This window comes from Oryctolagus cuniculus, chromosome 1, assembly GCF_964237555.1.
Source record: "Oryctolagus cuniculus chromosome 1, mOryCun1.1, whole genome shotgun sequence".
NCBI classification, from domain to species: Eukaryota; Metazoa; Chordata; class Mammalia; order Lagomorpha; family Leporidae; genus Oryctolagus; species Oryctolagus cuniculus.
Window position 1 is genome coordinate 154,134,341 of NC_091432.1, and position 17,023 is coordinate 154,151,363.

Consider the following 17,023-nt stretch of genomic DNA (forward strand, 5'->3'; position numbering starts at 1 on the left):
AAAAAAAATCATCTGGGTGGCTATTATCCATTATTAAATACAAAATATACAGTCTAGCCAGTACCTTCCATTTAAGAAGCCATTGTTGACAACTAGGGTGACTAAATGTCTAGTTTTACCAAGGATTATTTTGATTTTGGTTTATTTAAAGTTTTAATTTATTTGAAAGGGAGAGAGGGGAAGTTTTTCCATTCATTGGTTCACTCCCCAAATACCTGCAATAGCCAGGGCTGGGCCAGGGTGAAGTCAGGAGTCAGGAACGTAATCTAGGTCTCTCCTACGACCTGTGTCTACTACCTGGGTGGCAGGGACCCAGGCCCTTGAGCCATCATCTGCTGCTGCCCAGGATGTGTATTACCAGGAAGCTGGACTGTAGGTGAAGTTGGCACTTGAACCCAGACACTGCAATATGGGATACAGGTGTCTCAAGTGGCATCTTGAGAGCAGTGTCACATGCTTGCCTCTGTCTTGATTTTAAAATGAAAGTCTTGTGTCCTGTATCTAGACAAACCAGGAGACTGGCCAGTCCTAGGGGAACTAAGAGAGAAAGACAATGCTATTACAGAATGGCACAGAGCTCTCACATCTTTTAATATCTAGTGAATATAATCTAGTAACTAGAGAGTGCTAAGGCATTCTGAATTTAGGATTATATTAGTTAAGATGCACATAATCACCAAAAGATGAAACACACTGACAAACTGGGTTCCGCTATTTGATTATTCAAAAGTGCTAGTTGCAATGTGTTTCATCAATACAGGCTGAGCATCTCTAACCTGAAAATCCAAAATCTGGAATGCTCCAAAATCTGCAGAGTTTTGGTCACTGACATGATTCCACATGTGAAAAATTCTTCATGTCTCCTCATATGACAGGTCACAGTCAAAATGCAGATGTACTAAAAATGATATTAAGCTACCTTTGGGCTATATGTCTAAGGTGTATATGAAACACAGATGAATTTTGTGTTTAGACTTGGATCCTGTTCTCAAGACATTATCTACATACAAATATACCAACATTTGAAAATTTTGAAATCTGAAATGCTTCTGGCTTCAAGCATTTCAGATAAGGATTACTCAACCTGCACAAGCCAATAACTGACCCAATAACTACTACATCACAGTTGGGCTGAGAGGCATCTAGTCTGTATTGAACACCATACAAAGTAATGAAGGTCCAAAAGAAAGAGAAAATGATTTGTGTTCACAATTCATGGATGAAACAACAGTAGCTTTCTGAGTCCATGAGAAACAACTAAAAGCACCTAACTGTGTAATTATTAGCAGTATAAATACACTTCAAAAGACTAAGATCAGTCAACAAGATAGTGAATGTGAAAGAACCTAACAGAGCCTAGTGTGTAGTCAGTACTCAGTCAATGCTAGCCATGATTTGCAGTCACATCAGATAACCCGAGGGGGAAGTTATACTTGGATTGTGCTTTGATGCAAGTGCAGGATTTAGTAAGGCGGAGATATAGGGAGCACAATCCAGGTGTCAGTGCTGAGTCTTCTGGTTAAACCATCAGTCAGGTCTTTGCTCAATCACTGGAACAGTGTAAAAATCAGGATGCATGGAATGGGCAATATGCAGGGTTGGCAGTGGACTAGGGAGAATGGAAAATATCTTAAAAAATAGAGGGTGAGCCAGACTGTGGGGGAATTGCAAGTCAGCAGTGATTGTTGAGTATCATTCACCATCAATTAAAATACTGCTATTCTTATATTCCTATAAGTAAACCTCCAGAATAAAAGGTGGTTACACAAACTCCTGTCTTGAAGGAGGCTGCTTGATCTATGGGGTGGACAGAAACACTGAACCATAGATCAAAGAGCTGCCTGCAGCTGTTGTAATCATAGTACCTTTGGGTTCTTTGATCCTCAATGCACCAAGCCACCTGCTCTGAAATAACTGTTCCCACTAGGGACCTTGTACCTCCTGCACTTATCAATCAAATGAGGCCAAATATCCAGGACAGGAGGGCATGCAACTGAGAGGGTCTAGGACTCTGCCCTAAATCACCAGATCTCATGTGCATGATGTAAACACTTTAAGTACAGCTCTTGTAAATAAAAGTAAAACAGTGATATTCAAAAACATACAATGTGAGTCTCCTATGGATGACAATGGGAAGTGATGCTTTTCAGTCTCCTGATGTCAGTTACTATACATCTGACCATCTTAAGATTCTCTAGAATGACCATGTCTTGCCTTAGTCCCTTTCTCCGGGATCTCTTCACTGCATACTCTTTGAGATTTCAGTGCGATGGGCACACAAGCTTCTGAGAGATCAGAACTATACTTGCAGTGCTTTCTTTTGCCACATGATGCAGAACACATACTCCACTGGGGTAGAAAATGGAACAGAGAGCACCTGCGATCTGCTGCGTGGTTTGTTTTTATTTTTCCCCTGTTCTTCCTAAAATCTCAGGCTCAAGTAATAATTCTAGCCAGATCCCAATATGCTAGCCATCAGAGTGCTACTGAGGACTTGCATATGGAAAGTTTCCAGACAGTTGGCTGTCAGCAGGGCTGAGCTTCCAAGCACCTCTTGGGATGGCTTTGCTGGGCAGCTGCAGAGAGTCAGACAAGCTCATCCCCACAGAGCCAAAGTGGTGAGAGTTCTGGGAAACACTGGAATTTCTTTTCTACAATGTCCTTCATTATACATATATGAGTGTATGTGTGGATTGCAAAATTTTTTGTACCAGACTTATTTTCTAATTCGATTGTACATGGAGGTGTTGAAAATATTCATGAAAAATGTATTTTATGAAAAACCTATGCTTGAATTTCAATATTTTTTGCCCCAAATAAACTTACCTGTTCACTCCCTTTTCTTTTTGAATTATTCTTGTACATATAGACATGCTTTGCTATACTATAATGCAGAGATATGTACTTATTATTATTTATTTAATTTGCACAGTTCAGACACAAAGAAACTATTTCCATTTGAAGGAAAGAAAAAGTGTCAAATTATTTTCTTCTTTTCCCTGGACAGTTTTCATTTATTTGCTCCCAACTTGGTTATAATAAGCAAATAGTTTGCTTAAGGTCATTGACTGGTATTTCTTGAACAGAAGAAGGAAAACCATTTTATAAGCTTACAGAGGCCTGGCTGTGTAGCCTGGGGCATATGCAGATCACATTTTTGCTTGTTTTTAGGAAAATAAGATTATCTTGACAAAGATGAGAACAAGACAGAAAAGGGCCCTTGGGCAAAGGCTAATTGAAAACTAGATTGACCATATGTCAGCGCTTCAGCTAAGGTATTGGAGTAAAAGTTGAGCAAAGAATTAAGAAAATGAAGGAGATCTTGCAGCTGAAATTCCTATTTGTGGATTATTCACATTATGTTTAGATAATTATTCATTTAATGTTCCTTTTTCCTTAAATGCTCATAAAAGAGAGGAATAGAAATTCAATGCTTTTTTTCAACATAAAAAACAGGGGGTTACAAGGATTTTGTATTTCATCCATCACATATCCATTGGCTCTCCTGGCATGGAGCTGCCACTTACTACTGCAGGGGATGATCACAAAGCACAAAGAAGAAAATATTCCTCACACTAAGAATGTCCTTGTCTCACTGGGAAGAATGCTACCACCTATTCTTCTAAGTTTCAAGCACTATGTTAGGCTTCTCATGAACATTCCTTTCCATTTTCATGAAGCTTAAATAATTTCTAAGATTAAGGGACAATAATAAGGAAATTTCTGTATAATTTCTGAAAAGGTGGCCATGAATGAGAACTGATATTCTCTTAGAAGAAGGAAGATTGAGAGGACAGTGAAATTTTTGAGTGAGATTTGGATTCATAAAAGGAAGAAATGAGACCAGGATACCTGGAATTGTTGCTTACTCAAGGAAACTGTATGGACCTGGAACACACAGCTGGATTGATCTGGAGGCCAATGATCAAGGAAATTATGCAATGGGATTGATATTCTAGAACGACTGATTTGGCATTAGTCATATGGGATACCAAAGGACAGCAGGACTGAGCTGGGAACTTGTTATTACAATGGGACAAATATGTGAGATCATAAAACAGATTATGAAAATGGTGAATAATAAAAATTATCATAAGAAAGAAAGCAAGAAAATTTCACAATTCATTCAATGTAGGTGACCAAAGAATAGGAAGCCTCAAAGTGAACAGGGCGATGAATAGAAGGGTACCCCTGACAACAGAGGTAAGTTTTGAAGGAAATCTGTTTTGTAAATTGATGGATTATGTCTTGGATGTTCTGAGTTACTTTTGTTTTATTTCTTTGAGAGAGAGAAAGAGAAGAGCGAGTGATTGATTTTCTATCCATTGGATCACAGCTGCAGGGACTAGGCCAGACCAAGGACAGGCGCCAGGGACTCAGTCTGAATCTCGTACAGGGATAGGGGACCCAATTACTTGAGCAGTCATTGATGCCTCCCAAGGTGTGCATTAGCAAGAAGCTGGAATTGGAAGTGAAGCCAGGACTTGAATCCAGGCAGTCTGATATGGGGTGTGCCAAATGCCCACCCTGGAAGTTCTGAGTTTCACATAACACAGAAGGAGCCTTGTGCAGAGATGCTAGATCATTAAGGCAGGGGGTGGGGTGGGGAGTCCTTACTGAAGAAGTTGAATAGAAAATCAGTAGCAAGGAGATGACACTTGTAATTGAAAGGAAGGTAGGGATTTAAAAGCAAAGCAGTGGAATTAAGAGGATGTGAGAGAAAAGTGAGGAAGGATGAGACAGAGAGAGAGAGAGAGAGAGAGAGAGAGAGACAGAGAGAGAGATTCCTTTCTCCAGAGCTCTATAGACGACTGACCTTAGGGGAGTGGTTATGGTTAAAACAATGGCAAAAGGCATCAGTAAAGTTATCAAAGAATAAACAAAGATGATGTCTTCAATCCGCAAAGGGCAAGGAAAGACAGATATTACCATGTAGATCAAGAACATGATACCCTAGAGGCAGACCAGACACATTCTGAGATGGCAAGAGGAGATGGGTCAACGACTCCAAGAATAATTTCATTTCAAAGGTGGAAGTGGAAACAACATTGCAAGGGATTACAGAAGGAAATGGAGGCAGCTAATTCGGCTATTACTGGAAAATTTTAGTTGTAAAAGGAGGGACAGAACTAAGACAGTGGGAAAATGGAAATGTTTTTCCCCCATGAGAAGGGTGATATGAAATTTGACAACAGAGGGTTATGGTCCAAGGGACAGAAAGGATAAGAGTGTGGTTGGGTGGGAGAAAATGATTGAGTAACTGACAAAGGATGAGAGGTTTTGGAGTCCCTTTCAAAAGTTCTTCATGAAAATTGCAAAAAAAAATGATTTTGAGGCTTTTTTCATTTCTTCTAAGGATGGCATTTCATTAGCTACATTCAAGTGCAAAGGAGAGAAGCTAATTCATTACATGGAGAGGATGTCTTAGGTCAGTGATTTACAAACTTACACGTGTACCAGAATCAACCAGGACTGGTTAAGCACAGGCTGCTCAGTGCTTCTGATTGAGTAATTTTGAGGTAAGGCCCATCATAATCAGCATTACTAACAAGTTTTCAAGTGATGCTTATATTGTTGGCTTGGGGACCACTTCCTTAGGATTGGCATCTCTCTCCTAGAAAGTCTGGTTAATTAGGCTAACATCTCCCCAAAATAGGAGGTTATGTAGATATGACCCAAGGTTATGTAGATATGATTCCTAAATACCCCTTCCCTCATGCCAGGAGCAGAAAAAAAATGAGAATCAGCCACACAGCATAAGATGTCAGTATCTTTTATACAAGGTGTATCCTAAACATTTGCTACTCGTCTAATAAAACATTTGAAGAAGACACCATTCTCTCAATCAACCTACTTCAAGCATAGGTTTGCTTCTTAGGATGCCACTGTTTAAGGTGTTAAACTCTATGCATTGTTAGGCTAGAGTCAGTGTTTGACTGAGTTGAGATTAAAAAATAATGGTTAGTATACAAAGATGACCAAAAGAAATGCACTGAAATTTCTATTTCCTAATCTTACTGTTTCTACAATTTTACTTCTCAAAATAGGATTGCCAGTGGAAATTTTATCTGGAAGATAAAATTCTCTTACATATGTATTTGATTACATATTAGCTAATAAAGTCTGCATAACAATCCTACTAGCAAGACAGTACTAGGCACATTTTGTAGCTTAAGAACATTAAAAGAACTTGTGCAAAGACTTGAGCTCAAGTCTTCAGAACCTATTTTACTAAAGTATTGCATATATTGATTACTGATGTCTGTGAGACACACAAAATTTCTTTCTAATAAGGTACTCAGGTCAATCATAAACCTCAGGATAACCCTAGAAAGTAGCAAAGGAGACAAAACATTTGGGGAAGTCGTCGACATAACCTCCTTTGCCTTTTGAAAGTCAATTGCATAAAAACTAAGCTCTTCTTCAAAATATCTTCAAAACTCATTAAAATATCATGTGCAGAAAAAGAAATATGTGGGGCTTGGAAGAAAAGTTGAACATCTGGCCCATAACACTTTCCTCTATTCTTGTTGAGAAAGGACCTTCTTCAGTCATTTGTACCAGGGATTTTCCCTGAGTGTGAAGATATTAATATGGAAAAGATACTTTATTTTATATTCATGCTTAGGCCAGTTTTTTATTAGAGTTAACCAGGCATGCACAGATGGAAGAACGGCATTGAGTGCCAAAGAGACACTTCCCATTTGTTAATATCCAGCAGTGGTCACAATGCCCTTCTTTTTGGATGGCTCTGGAAATTTCAGGGTGTACCCTCTCTCTTGGTGTAACACCATAAAATGAAGCCTGTTGAAACCATTATCAGGATGTGTGCTAGAAGTTCAAATGCTTTGAAATGCCGAAGGCTAGAAAGATGTGAACATATGTAAGGAGACCAAATTGAAATTCTAAGGAAAAAAAAAAGTCTGGATATATTTATTTCACTGCAGATGGATCCAGATGGACCCTGGTGTGTCAGTGAACCCTACTCCATGCAGAGGCCTTACCGAACCCTGCATAAGACTGGTGCAGGATTAACTTTAATGATTTCTTTTTGAATCTTTGGATTTGGTTTATCTTGTTGAAACTGGCACCTACATAAAGGTCTCTTTAGACAGTAGAAAAGGATTGGCAGAGGCCATCTTTCTTGCAATTATATTTTCAGCAGATGTAATTGTAAGGCCCTATTCCTTTTTGTTTACTTAAACCATCTTATGGATCTGGAACCAGCTTCCACAGTGTCCACTTACAGCACTCTGAACGTGGTCACAGCAGGTTAGAGCCCTCTGTTCTGAACTAGGGACAAGGAAGTGTTGCTATGGTCTGAGCTAGGCATATGGATGCCAGAGTCTACGATATACATAGATTAATTGCACAAAGAGGGTTTCTCCTATTCACCTCAATGACAGTTTTCCCTTTCTGTTCTTTGGTAGACAAGACAATCTGCAGGGAGGGAATACTTTCACAGGACATCTTGATGATAATCAGAGAATGCTTCAAGTAACAAATGCTTCAAGTCAAGCCTTCTCACTACTGCTCTATGTTCACATATCCGGTGCATGTCAACACTGACAAGGCCCCTTCACCCCAAATAGCAATCTTCTTCTCCTTGCCCCCAAATGAAATAAAGATACATTTGAATTCAGAAAGCTTCTATCATTTTTGGCCACAAAAGGGTGAATGTACATAAGAATATGGAAAAAAATAAATTTGTGTTTAGCATTCACTCACTTAAAATTCTGAGATGTTACTCTGAATTTTCTCTAGAGAGCTGGCAATAAAGATTGTAATGAAGTAATCACAGATACTGGAAACTCCATTTGGTTCTGGTAACACCAAGTTCTTTGCTCATGAACTTCTTCTGTCAATGTCAAGACTGAAGCAATGGATGAAAGTTAAAGTGAATAAAACTATCTCTAGGATACATGTTTTAAATCAAAAGATATTGCTTAAGAGACAGACACAAAGCCAGATAGAGTACACAGATCTCTCATTCATTGGTTCACTCCCCAAATGCACAATAGCTAGGGCTAGCTAGGACAAAACCGGAAGCCAGTAACTCAATCTAAGCCCCTCATATAGGTGGTAGGGACCCAAATACACCTGCTGCCACCAAAGTGTACATTAGCAGAAAGCTGGAATTGGAAGCAGAAGCAGGATTTGAACACAGGTATGCTATGGCCTGTTCAGCACTAGGCCAAATGCCCATTCCTGGGATACTTTTTCAAAGATACTTGTGATTTTGATAGTTTGGGAATAATAACACCAGAATTCTACAGAATAGGGCTGCCCATCGGAGACCCATGTGAATTAGAGGACAGTGCAGCTTACTGTGAGGTGGGTGTCATCCTGCTGTAGCACACATGGTTTTGAGTGGATCCCAGCCAGATTTCAGTTCCCACTCAACTCCTCAGTCTGGCTGCCTGCACAGCTAACAACCTGTGCAGTGAGCTGGCAGGCTAGTGAAACACTCAAGAGATTTCTCACTTTTTTTTTCTGTGTATTCTGATTCCTCAGTGATATGTGGTTGGAATTTAGTGGGCATTTTAGGTTTCTAAGATGTACATGGTGAGCACTGTGAAAAAGTTATTTCTGAGGATAAAACCTGAACAGACGAAAATGATTTTCAGACAAAACCAACCCATTGTTAGCACTGGGGGAAGGAACCAGTGATGGTAGCACTTTCTTTCACTCTGTCTGGCAAATAAATAAAATTTACAAAAATCCCACACCAAGAATTAAGAAGGCATATACAGTGTAATTTCTGGTGGGCTAAAAGACACAACGTAGGGACCAGCAATGTGCTGTAGTAGGTAAAGCTGCTGCCTGCTATGGCAGCATCCCATATGGGCACTGGTTTGTGTCCCAGCTGCTCCACTCCCTATTCAACTCGCTGCTATAGGCCTAGGAAAGTAGCAGAGGATGGCCCAAGCATTTGGGCCCCTGCTACCCATGTTGGAGAGCCAGATGAAGCTCCTGGCTCCTGGCTTTGGGTTGGCCCAGCTTGGGCTGGTGTGGCCACCTGGGGATTGATCTAAAGAATGGAAGTTTCTCTCTATGTCTTTCCTTCTCTCTCTCTCCATAACTCTGACTTCCAAAATGAATAAGTAAATTAAAAAAAAAAACATAAAAACCTCCAGTGCAGTTTCCTATTGATAACTATTGATGATTCAAAGTTTGCTTCATTGCTAAGGAAAATAATAACTAATGTAAAATTTTGGAAAGAGAAAATGTCATGAAACACTCTATATGTTCATATCACTCCATCTGCATAACAGTCTTAAAGCAACTCAAGATGCTAGCCTGAATTATGTAACTGGTTTTCTTAAATCCTTGCAAGTCTCATGACAAATACAAAGACTACAACTACATGCTAAGAAGAAATTCAAATACTGGAAGTTAAGTGGCTGTCTGAAGGTCATGGTGAACAATGACAGTGGCAAAAAGACTTTGGTCAAAGGAAATTTGTGAAGGCTTCTCAAAGAACAATTTCTAGTCTGACATTTTTCAAGAAGCAATCTTTTATCACCATACCCTTTGCCCTGGGTTTATTAAATAGCCATTTCAAAAAGCATTTCTTGCTTTTAACAGATCTAGGAAGGATATATATATATTCACCAATGCTACGAGTCTCCTCATTTAGAAGGAGGCCAAGAGATGATAAAAAAATTTTTGCCGAATGTCACCATGCTTAAGGTCACAATATACAACTGCATACTAAGATAATATAAAGTAATCACTGCAAGAGATTTTTCACCATCTTACTCCAGGATCATCCTACCCTATTCTAACAGGTCAATTTGTTAAATATTTGTACGAGTTATTTTCTAGGACATGCCATAGGACCAATGTATTCACACCATCAATTTAGGATATAAGGCTCTTTCTGACATCGGACTAGTCAACTTGAAAGTCATTACTATTATCCAGGTCACTATCTCAGATTATTACAGTGCCTCCAAAATGTTTTTCAAATCAAATGGAACTTTCAACTCTATGATTCAGGAAGCTTTGCTTTCAATTTCTTTTAAATTATGTTCCTTATCACATTTCACCTGCCCACTTCTCATTCCTCATTTTTTTTCATAATAGGCTTTCTCTTTTCCCCTTTACTCTAAACTGTAGCTTTTACCATAACTGCCTCCCTTAGTTACAATGGCCAGTCAAAAGAAACCAGAAACGGAAGTTTACCATTTATCCAGAATCATCAAGTAAAATCACTGCCAACATGAGATGAAAACTATAACCCAAATTGGAGGAGACAGGCTACACAGATGAGAATAGAAGCGTTACCAGAGACTTATGAAATTAATAGTAGTGCTGATTTCATTTGTAAGCTACACACACCAAGTTATATGGTCATAGCAGTAAGCATATCTACATATACAAGTGTATCTTAAAAAGTTCATGGAAAATGGAACGAAAAGATAAGTTGAGGTGGGCGTTTGGTCTAGCAGTTAAGATGTGAATTGGGATGCCTACGTCCCATTCTGCAGTGTTTAAGTCCAGTATCCACTCCTGATTCTGGGTTCCTGCTATTGCAGACCTTGAGAGTGGCTGTATTAAGTTTTTAAGTGATATATTTATATAAAGTTCAAGGAAATGTGAACTATGGAAAAACTATGCATGGATACTGATTTATTTGCACCAAAAAATAAACTTTCAATCCTTTCCATGACCTTTTTGAAGTAGCCTTTATGTGCTCAATTTTTAATTATAATAAATTCTGAACAGAATATTAACTGCATACAGTACATTAGAATGATGTATGACATACATGTGATAAACTTGTGTGCATTCTTTGAAGAACTGTGCTAAGTAGCATTTCAGCTACTTCTCACTTTTCCTTGAACAATTCTTTCTTTCCTGAAATGCTCTACTTTTGGCTAGCCATTTGAATCGTTCCCTTAATCCTCAGGGTTTCTGTTAAAATCAGAGAGGGCTTTTCTGTCTGTTATTTAAAAAACCTTAATTTGTCCACATAAAGACTTATGTATGAGTATTCAGAGATGTTTTACTCATAATAACACCAAACTTGAAAGGATAAAGCTACTTATCCTTTCAAGTGAATGAGTATACAAATTGTGGGATATTCATACACTGCAATACCACTTAGCAATTACAAGGAATGAACTCCTGATTAACTTAAAAATATTATATGCAGAGACAGACACTAGTCTCAGGTAATTCTATTTATATGAACATCTACAAATGACAACCTAATCGACAGTGGCACAGAGGAGATGAGTAGGTGCATAGCATGGGTGCAGAGCAGGGAATGGGAAAGGAGCATAAAAGAACATTTTAGAGTAATGGAAATGTTCTATCCTTTCATTGTGGTGATGGCTACAGGACTTACAAATTTGCTAAAACTCATCAAATTGTACACTTAACATGGTGCTTTTCATGATATGTAAGCTTATCTCAATAAAGTTGATAAAGAATGTATGAAGATGTTTATTTGGCTGGGATTCAATCCCAGGTTGTTTGACTGTGGTGCCCATTCTATAAATCACTAGGCTGAGTATTTTGTTTGAAATAAACAGGAAATCTTGGGACCAACAATCTGGCACGGTGGGTTAAACCACACCTGCAATGCCAGCATCCCATGGGGTGCTGCTTTGTGGGTCCTGTCTGTTTGCACTTCCGATCCAGTTCCCTGCTAATGTGCCTAGGAAGCAGTGGAAGATGGCCAAGGCTTGGGACCCTGAACCCATGTGGGAAATCCAGATGCAGTTCCTGGTTTCTGGCGGCCTGCCCCAACCTTCAGCATTGCAGCCATCTGGGGAGTGAACCAGCGGATAAAAGATCTCTCTCTCTCTCTCTGTCTCTCCCTCTCTTTCTCTCTGCAACTGTGCCTTTCAAATATAAATAAAATAAATCTTTTAAGAAATAGGAAATCTCAAATAAGAAACTGTTCAATTTCAAAATAGTCTCTGCAAGAGAAGGAATGTGTGTGTGTGTGTGTGTGTGTGTGTAGTCTTTGAAGATTGTGTCTTGCAGTGCCGGCGCTGTGGCGTAGTGGGCTAAGCCTCCACCTGTGTAGCCGGCATCCCATATGGGTGCCGGTTTGTGTCCTGGCATGTACCTCCTGCGATCCAGCTCTGTGCTATGTCCTTGGAAAGCAGTAGGAGATGGCCCAAGTGCTTGGGCCCCTGCACCCGCGTGGGAGACCCAGACAGAGCTTCAGGCTCCTGGCTTTGGATCTGCTTTGCTCCGGCCATTGCAGCCATTTGGGGAATGAACTGGCAGATGCAAGACCTTTCTCTCTGTCTCTCCCTGTCTTTGTCTGTAACTCTGCCTCTCAAATAAATAAAATCTTAAAAAAAAAAAAAAAAGGTTGTGTCTTGCCTCAAATCCTTTCAATCTTAGTTTGGAACCGTATTCAAAATCCAATTATCATTGTTTCAAAGAAATCTATTTCCTTACTTTAAAGTCACAACACACTTCTAGACTGAAAACAGCATTGGCTGTGTCGGATTATTCTCTGTAATCACTGGGCTTAGAGTTTCATGACTTTACTTTTGCCTAAGATATCAATTATAAGTATAAAATATCATATCAATATTTGCTAATCTTAAGGATAGCCAAAGTCATGTGCTGAAACAAAAGTTTTAAAAACCACTGTGCAGACATATAGTCTCATTAGGTGATTAAACAAAAAGATACTTTAGCTTTTTCTCTTAAGTGTAGAAGCTTCTGCTAAAAATTTTTTCAATTCACAGTTTTTATATTGGTTATTAATAATTAAAGAGACAATGGAATGTCAAAACCTAATTCAGCTTTATATCCTCAGTCCTTATTCTGAAGCAATTAATTAAAACTTTAAAAGTTTAATAGAATTCAAGGTAATGTTTGAATATTAGAAAAGATAGTTCAAATATAGTTGTGTTATTATTGGTACGCAATATGGGATACACATGTTTGAAATGTATTAGTGAATCTTTTTTCTAAAGTCCTTAATACATTCTCTTTAGCAAATTCAAGGTAATTTAATTTCTAGCTCCAAACACATTCTAATTCTCAATATAGTTCCATAGCTTTATCCTTATTTCAGGCAATAGAAAATATATATTATGAAAAGATACCCTTAACACTCTTTTTTGTTTGCTATTTTCCATTTTCAAAGCACCTTTCATTTAACTCAGTCTCCTCATTATGTTTAATATTATCTACCCACATTTTGCAAAAACTAAGGTATAAAAACATTTGGCTCCCTCAGAGTCCACAGAAAATGTCATTAAGTTAATAAGATTGTGCCAAAACCACAAAACTACTCAAATATAAGTCTCTTCGTTAACTAATAATATCTAGAACAGACATAATAGGCAAAGAGTTAGCCCATTTTAGTTCTATTTTGAAGATACCACGTGCATTTAAAACTTTCAGGGACAAAAACAAAAACCCAAACCCACAGCCATACCAAACCCCTGAATGTCCAACAAACCTCATACTACTATTCAGTTAGGGAAAAAAGAACACTTCGTATTGGTAGAAAATATTTTTAACCTTATACATTTAGTAGGCATGAGTTAAACATGCTGATGGGACAACTAAACATTTTGGACATACACTGTAGTTTAAGTCACAACTAAGCAGGCTTTGTTACAAAGGATTCCAGATTCCCCATGTTAGTCATCCACTAGACAAAAGTATGAAGTTAAAATCCCTAAGTTATGTGTGACTCACATCTTTTCTTACTAATAAGCCAGAAGATAAACTCATATATACAATGGTGAATCAATGAAAATAAAAAGGTTTCTAGTCAATCAATATGAAATGAATATGAGTTCAGAGAGCGCAGGGTAGGAAACAGAGAATCTTGAAAAAAAAAAAATCACATGGCATTTCCAGTGAGCAAATTTTATTAGGTAGAATCCAGTGTATTTACCTCCCTCTGTCTCTTCTAGTAACCTTATTTCTGCAAATGGGATCAGAACTGGAGTCAACCATCTGATTGTAACCCCACCCCTGACACTGACCAGATGAATAACATTTTACTTTGACCTTTCTTCAAAAACATGATGTGCAGATTACCAATTAAGGTATATTATGTGGCTTTAATCATAACTACCAACAGTGAATCAACATGCTAGGTGGTAAAGATGAAATATTATTTGCACAGTGAAATAATAAAATAAAGTGAAACTTCATCCTTATAAACGGTAACACATCAGAAATCACTTAATACACTCAAAGACCATTTCAAAACCTTTCGTTTTGATTTAACACATGGCATGCTTTACGTTTTCAGCACTTCTAATTCTTTTTAATAAGTGTTACAAACTGAAAGCAAGACAGGTAGGTATTAAAAATATATTGGAACATCTTAAAATTACCAACCCTACCAGTGGAAATAAAATGATGGCAATTAAAAGTAATAAAGGTTATTAAAAGTTAAGGCCTCGAAGGCTAAGAAGTCATGTTAGACTGTCAATTGTCTTCCCCACGGTGGGTAAACAGTTAGAAATAAAAAATTATCTAGTAGTTTAGTTGTGGTCAAAGAAAGAGTCAGTGGGGATGGGGAGATGTCAGCAACATGCTGGTAGAAAAAAAGAGACTTACATAGTCTGGGAGGGCAGTGAAATGGAAGGCGTGGTAACCTCGCTCACTTAGTTGTCATTTTTTGATTTTCAATGACATTTTTTTCATTCTTTCGCCTAGTAAAGATGACAGAAGGTCCTAATTTATTATCTGACGTCTATTCCTGTTCCTAGATTTAAGAGAGTTTAACTGTAGACAGTCATATATTCCAAATACAAACACTTTGAAAAAAAAAAAAAAGAAAACTAGAGCACTGATGTTCATGCATTCATTCGTGACAGCTGCATACTCAAACCAAACCTGGGGATTCAGGCAAAGGACTCGCCTACTTAGCCCGGGCTTTTGGTAGGAGGAGGGGATGGCGGATTTGCAGTTTTCTCAGATTAAAGCAGGAGAAGGAAGGCAATCACAAGCAAGAGCTAACTTCTTTCTGAGATGATATAAGCCATGGATGATAAAGAAAGCCTGAATCAAAACATTCCCATGGCTCTGTACCCAAACAGGTCAAAATACACACCAGACATAATAGATGTCCTGTATATTAGATGCTTTCTGCAATTGGCATTGGACTGAGTTTTAGATGCTGACAGAAGGATCATCAATACTTTTATCTGACAGGACCTGGCAGATCATTGGGACTTAGACTGAAGAAAAAAGGGTGTGTTGTAAATTTCTATTTCTGATGTAGAGTATACCACAGTATACAGATGGAGCAGTCCCAGGCTGCCCCTGACATTTCCTCCCATTTTCTGGGCACATGTCACCATGTGTTTGGCAGGTATGCTGAAGGAGCTCTGGAAATACTCGTGAATAAGTAGATGAAGAGACAGCATAAGCCAAACTCCACGAATAAAATCACCTTGGGTTGTAAAAAGCCTCACTCCTATAGCTGATTTGTGTATTTTAAGGAACACGAGTGAGAATTAAAAAAGAACAGGTAACAACGCAGAAAAAGTTTTTTCATAGAGGAAGGGGAAGGGACAAAGGGAGAAAAGAAAGAATCCTGAAAAAAAAACTAACAGTCTAATGCCAAAGTTATCTCCTGGCTTTGCAAATGTTGGTCGGTAACAAAATACCAGAACTTGGATTTCAGTTCTCATGTAGCAGAATATCACATCTGTGCATCTAGTGTAAGACAAATGATTTCCTATTCTCATGCATACTTTCCAATATTCTCTTTCATTGATGCATGGTATATATTCCACTTATTTTTAAAGAAACTATCTCTGGAGAAGGTTTAAAGTCAAAGGTGTTGTATGAAATTTAGCTAGGAGTATTCATAAGATAAAGCAAATCAATGTTTGGTCAATTTCCATTGGCATCTATTCATTGGATTATGTTTATTCTGAAAGACTAATGTGCTGCAAAGGACATTTTAATTATGCTATAAAAGATTATTATTTTTGTTATTGAAGCAGCAGGACAGAATCATCTTAGTTCAATTAAATTGTTAAAATTTAAGGCACATTAGCATAACAATGCTGATGTGCTGTCTGCATCTTTGGAGTTTGCTTCATTGTGAGATGCTGTCATGATGGGGTCATTGACCGAGAGTTACTGTAAGCAGAGGACAAAAAGGTGAAGAAACTTCTCTTGACTAGCTCATCGGTGTGATTCAGGAAAACAGAGACGGGTCAGCAGAGTCCGCTCCTTTAGTGTCTGCGGGCCAGCCTCCCTGCCTGCCTGGGAACTGTGCCAGTCACCAGGAGCTTGCTAGTGCCTCAGGAGGAGGGAACACTTCTACCCTGCAGGTACTTAATAACCCATGTGGCTAACTACAGGCCAGGTCTGTGTTCAGGAGAGCCCCACACCTGTCCAATCCATGTGTCAGCTAGGTTTTGTGTCTACCTAAGATGTGTAACACCAGTTACATCTCAAGGAGTGTAAGGACATTATGTAATGTGGATCTGGCAGAGCTTGGTCAGAGACTATTCTTGAGCATCTTGGCCGTTCTGAAGTTATCAGTGGTAAGAAAGAATGGAAAGTCTACCTATGTCCAAATCCTAAAACTAAGTTGGTTACTACACTGAGTGACTTCTGCCTACCCTTATGAGAAAGAAGATCTTTAATAACAGATCCCTACTGAGCAATATATGAAATTGCCTTCTCGTGTTTTTCATATTAAAAAATCTCTCTTCAAACAAGTGAAATTGCTCAGCACTTGGGCACAATGTTTGTCCTGTTGCCCAAAAACAGGCTCTGGAAAGCACAAGTGTTTTCACATTCCTTTCACGCACCTCGGTCACTCAGTGTTAGGACTGAGCAGGGTGGGATGGGAGTGAGCACTCAAGGCCATATGGGTCTGTTGGCAGGAAACTTCTGTTTTCTACAGTCTAAGGAGAGATGTGGGGCCGTGGATTCCAGCTAAGCAAGGCCTGCGAAAGAAGGCCGACTGAATTTAAAGAATGGACTCTTGCTGAGCTCTCCTTGCATGAATCTCTTCCAAGAATTGGTTCTTCCAGGTTTTATTTCATAGGAAGTC

General features: G+C 38.7%; 1 protein-coding gene across 5 annotated transcripts in view; it reads right to left on the reverse strand.

The window, feature by feature from the left end:
* Positions 1-17,023, reverse strand: part of PCSK5 (proprotein convertase subtilisin/kexin type 5) — a 437,660-nt gene that overhangs the window by 191,425 nt on the left and 229,212 nt on the right. The window contains exon 11 of one of the 5 annotated variants that reach the window (XR_516723.4): positions 14,563-14,657. The exons of the other annotated variants lie outside the window; for them this stretch is intronic. The gene's annotated coding sequence lies outside the window, so the exon portion shown is untranslated. The remainder of the gene's footprint in view (positions 1-14,562; positions 14,658-17,023) is intronic. 5 annotated transcript variants of the gene reach the window in all.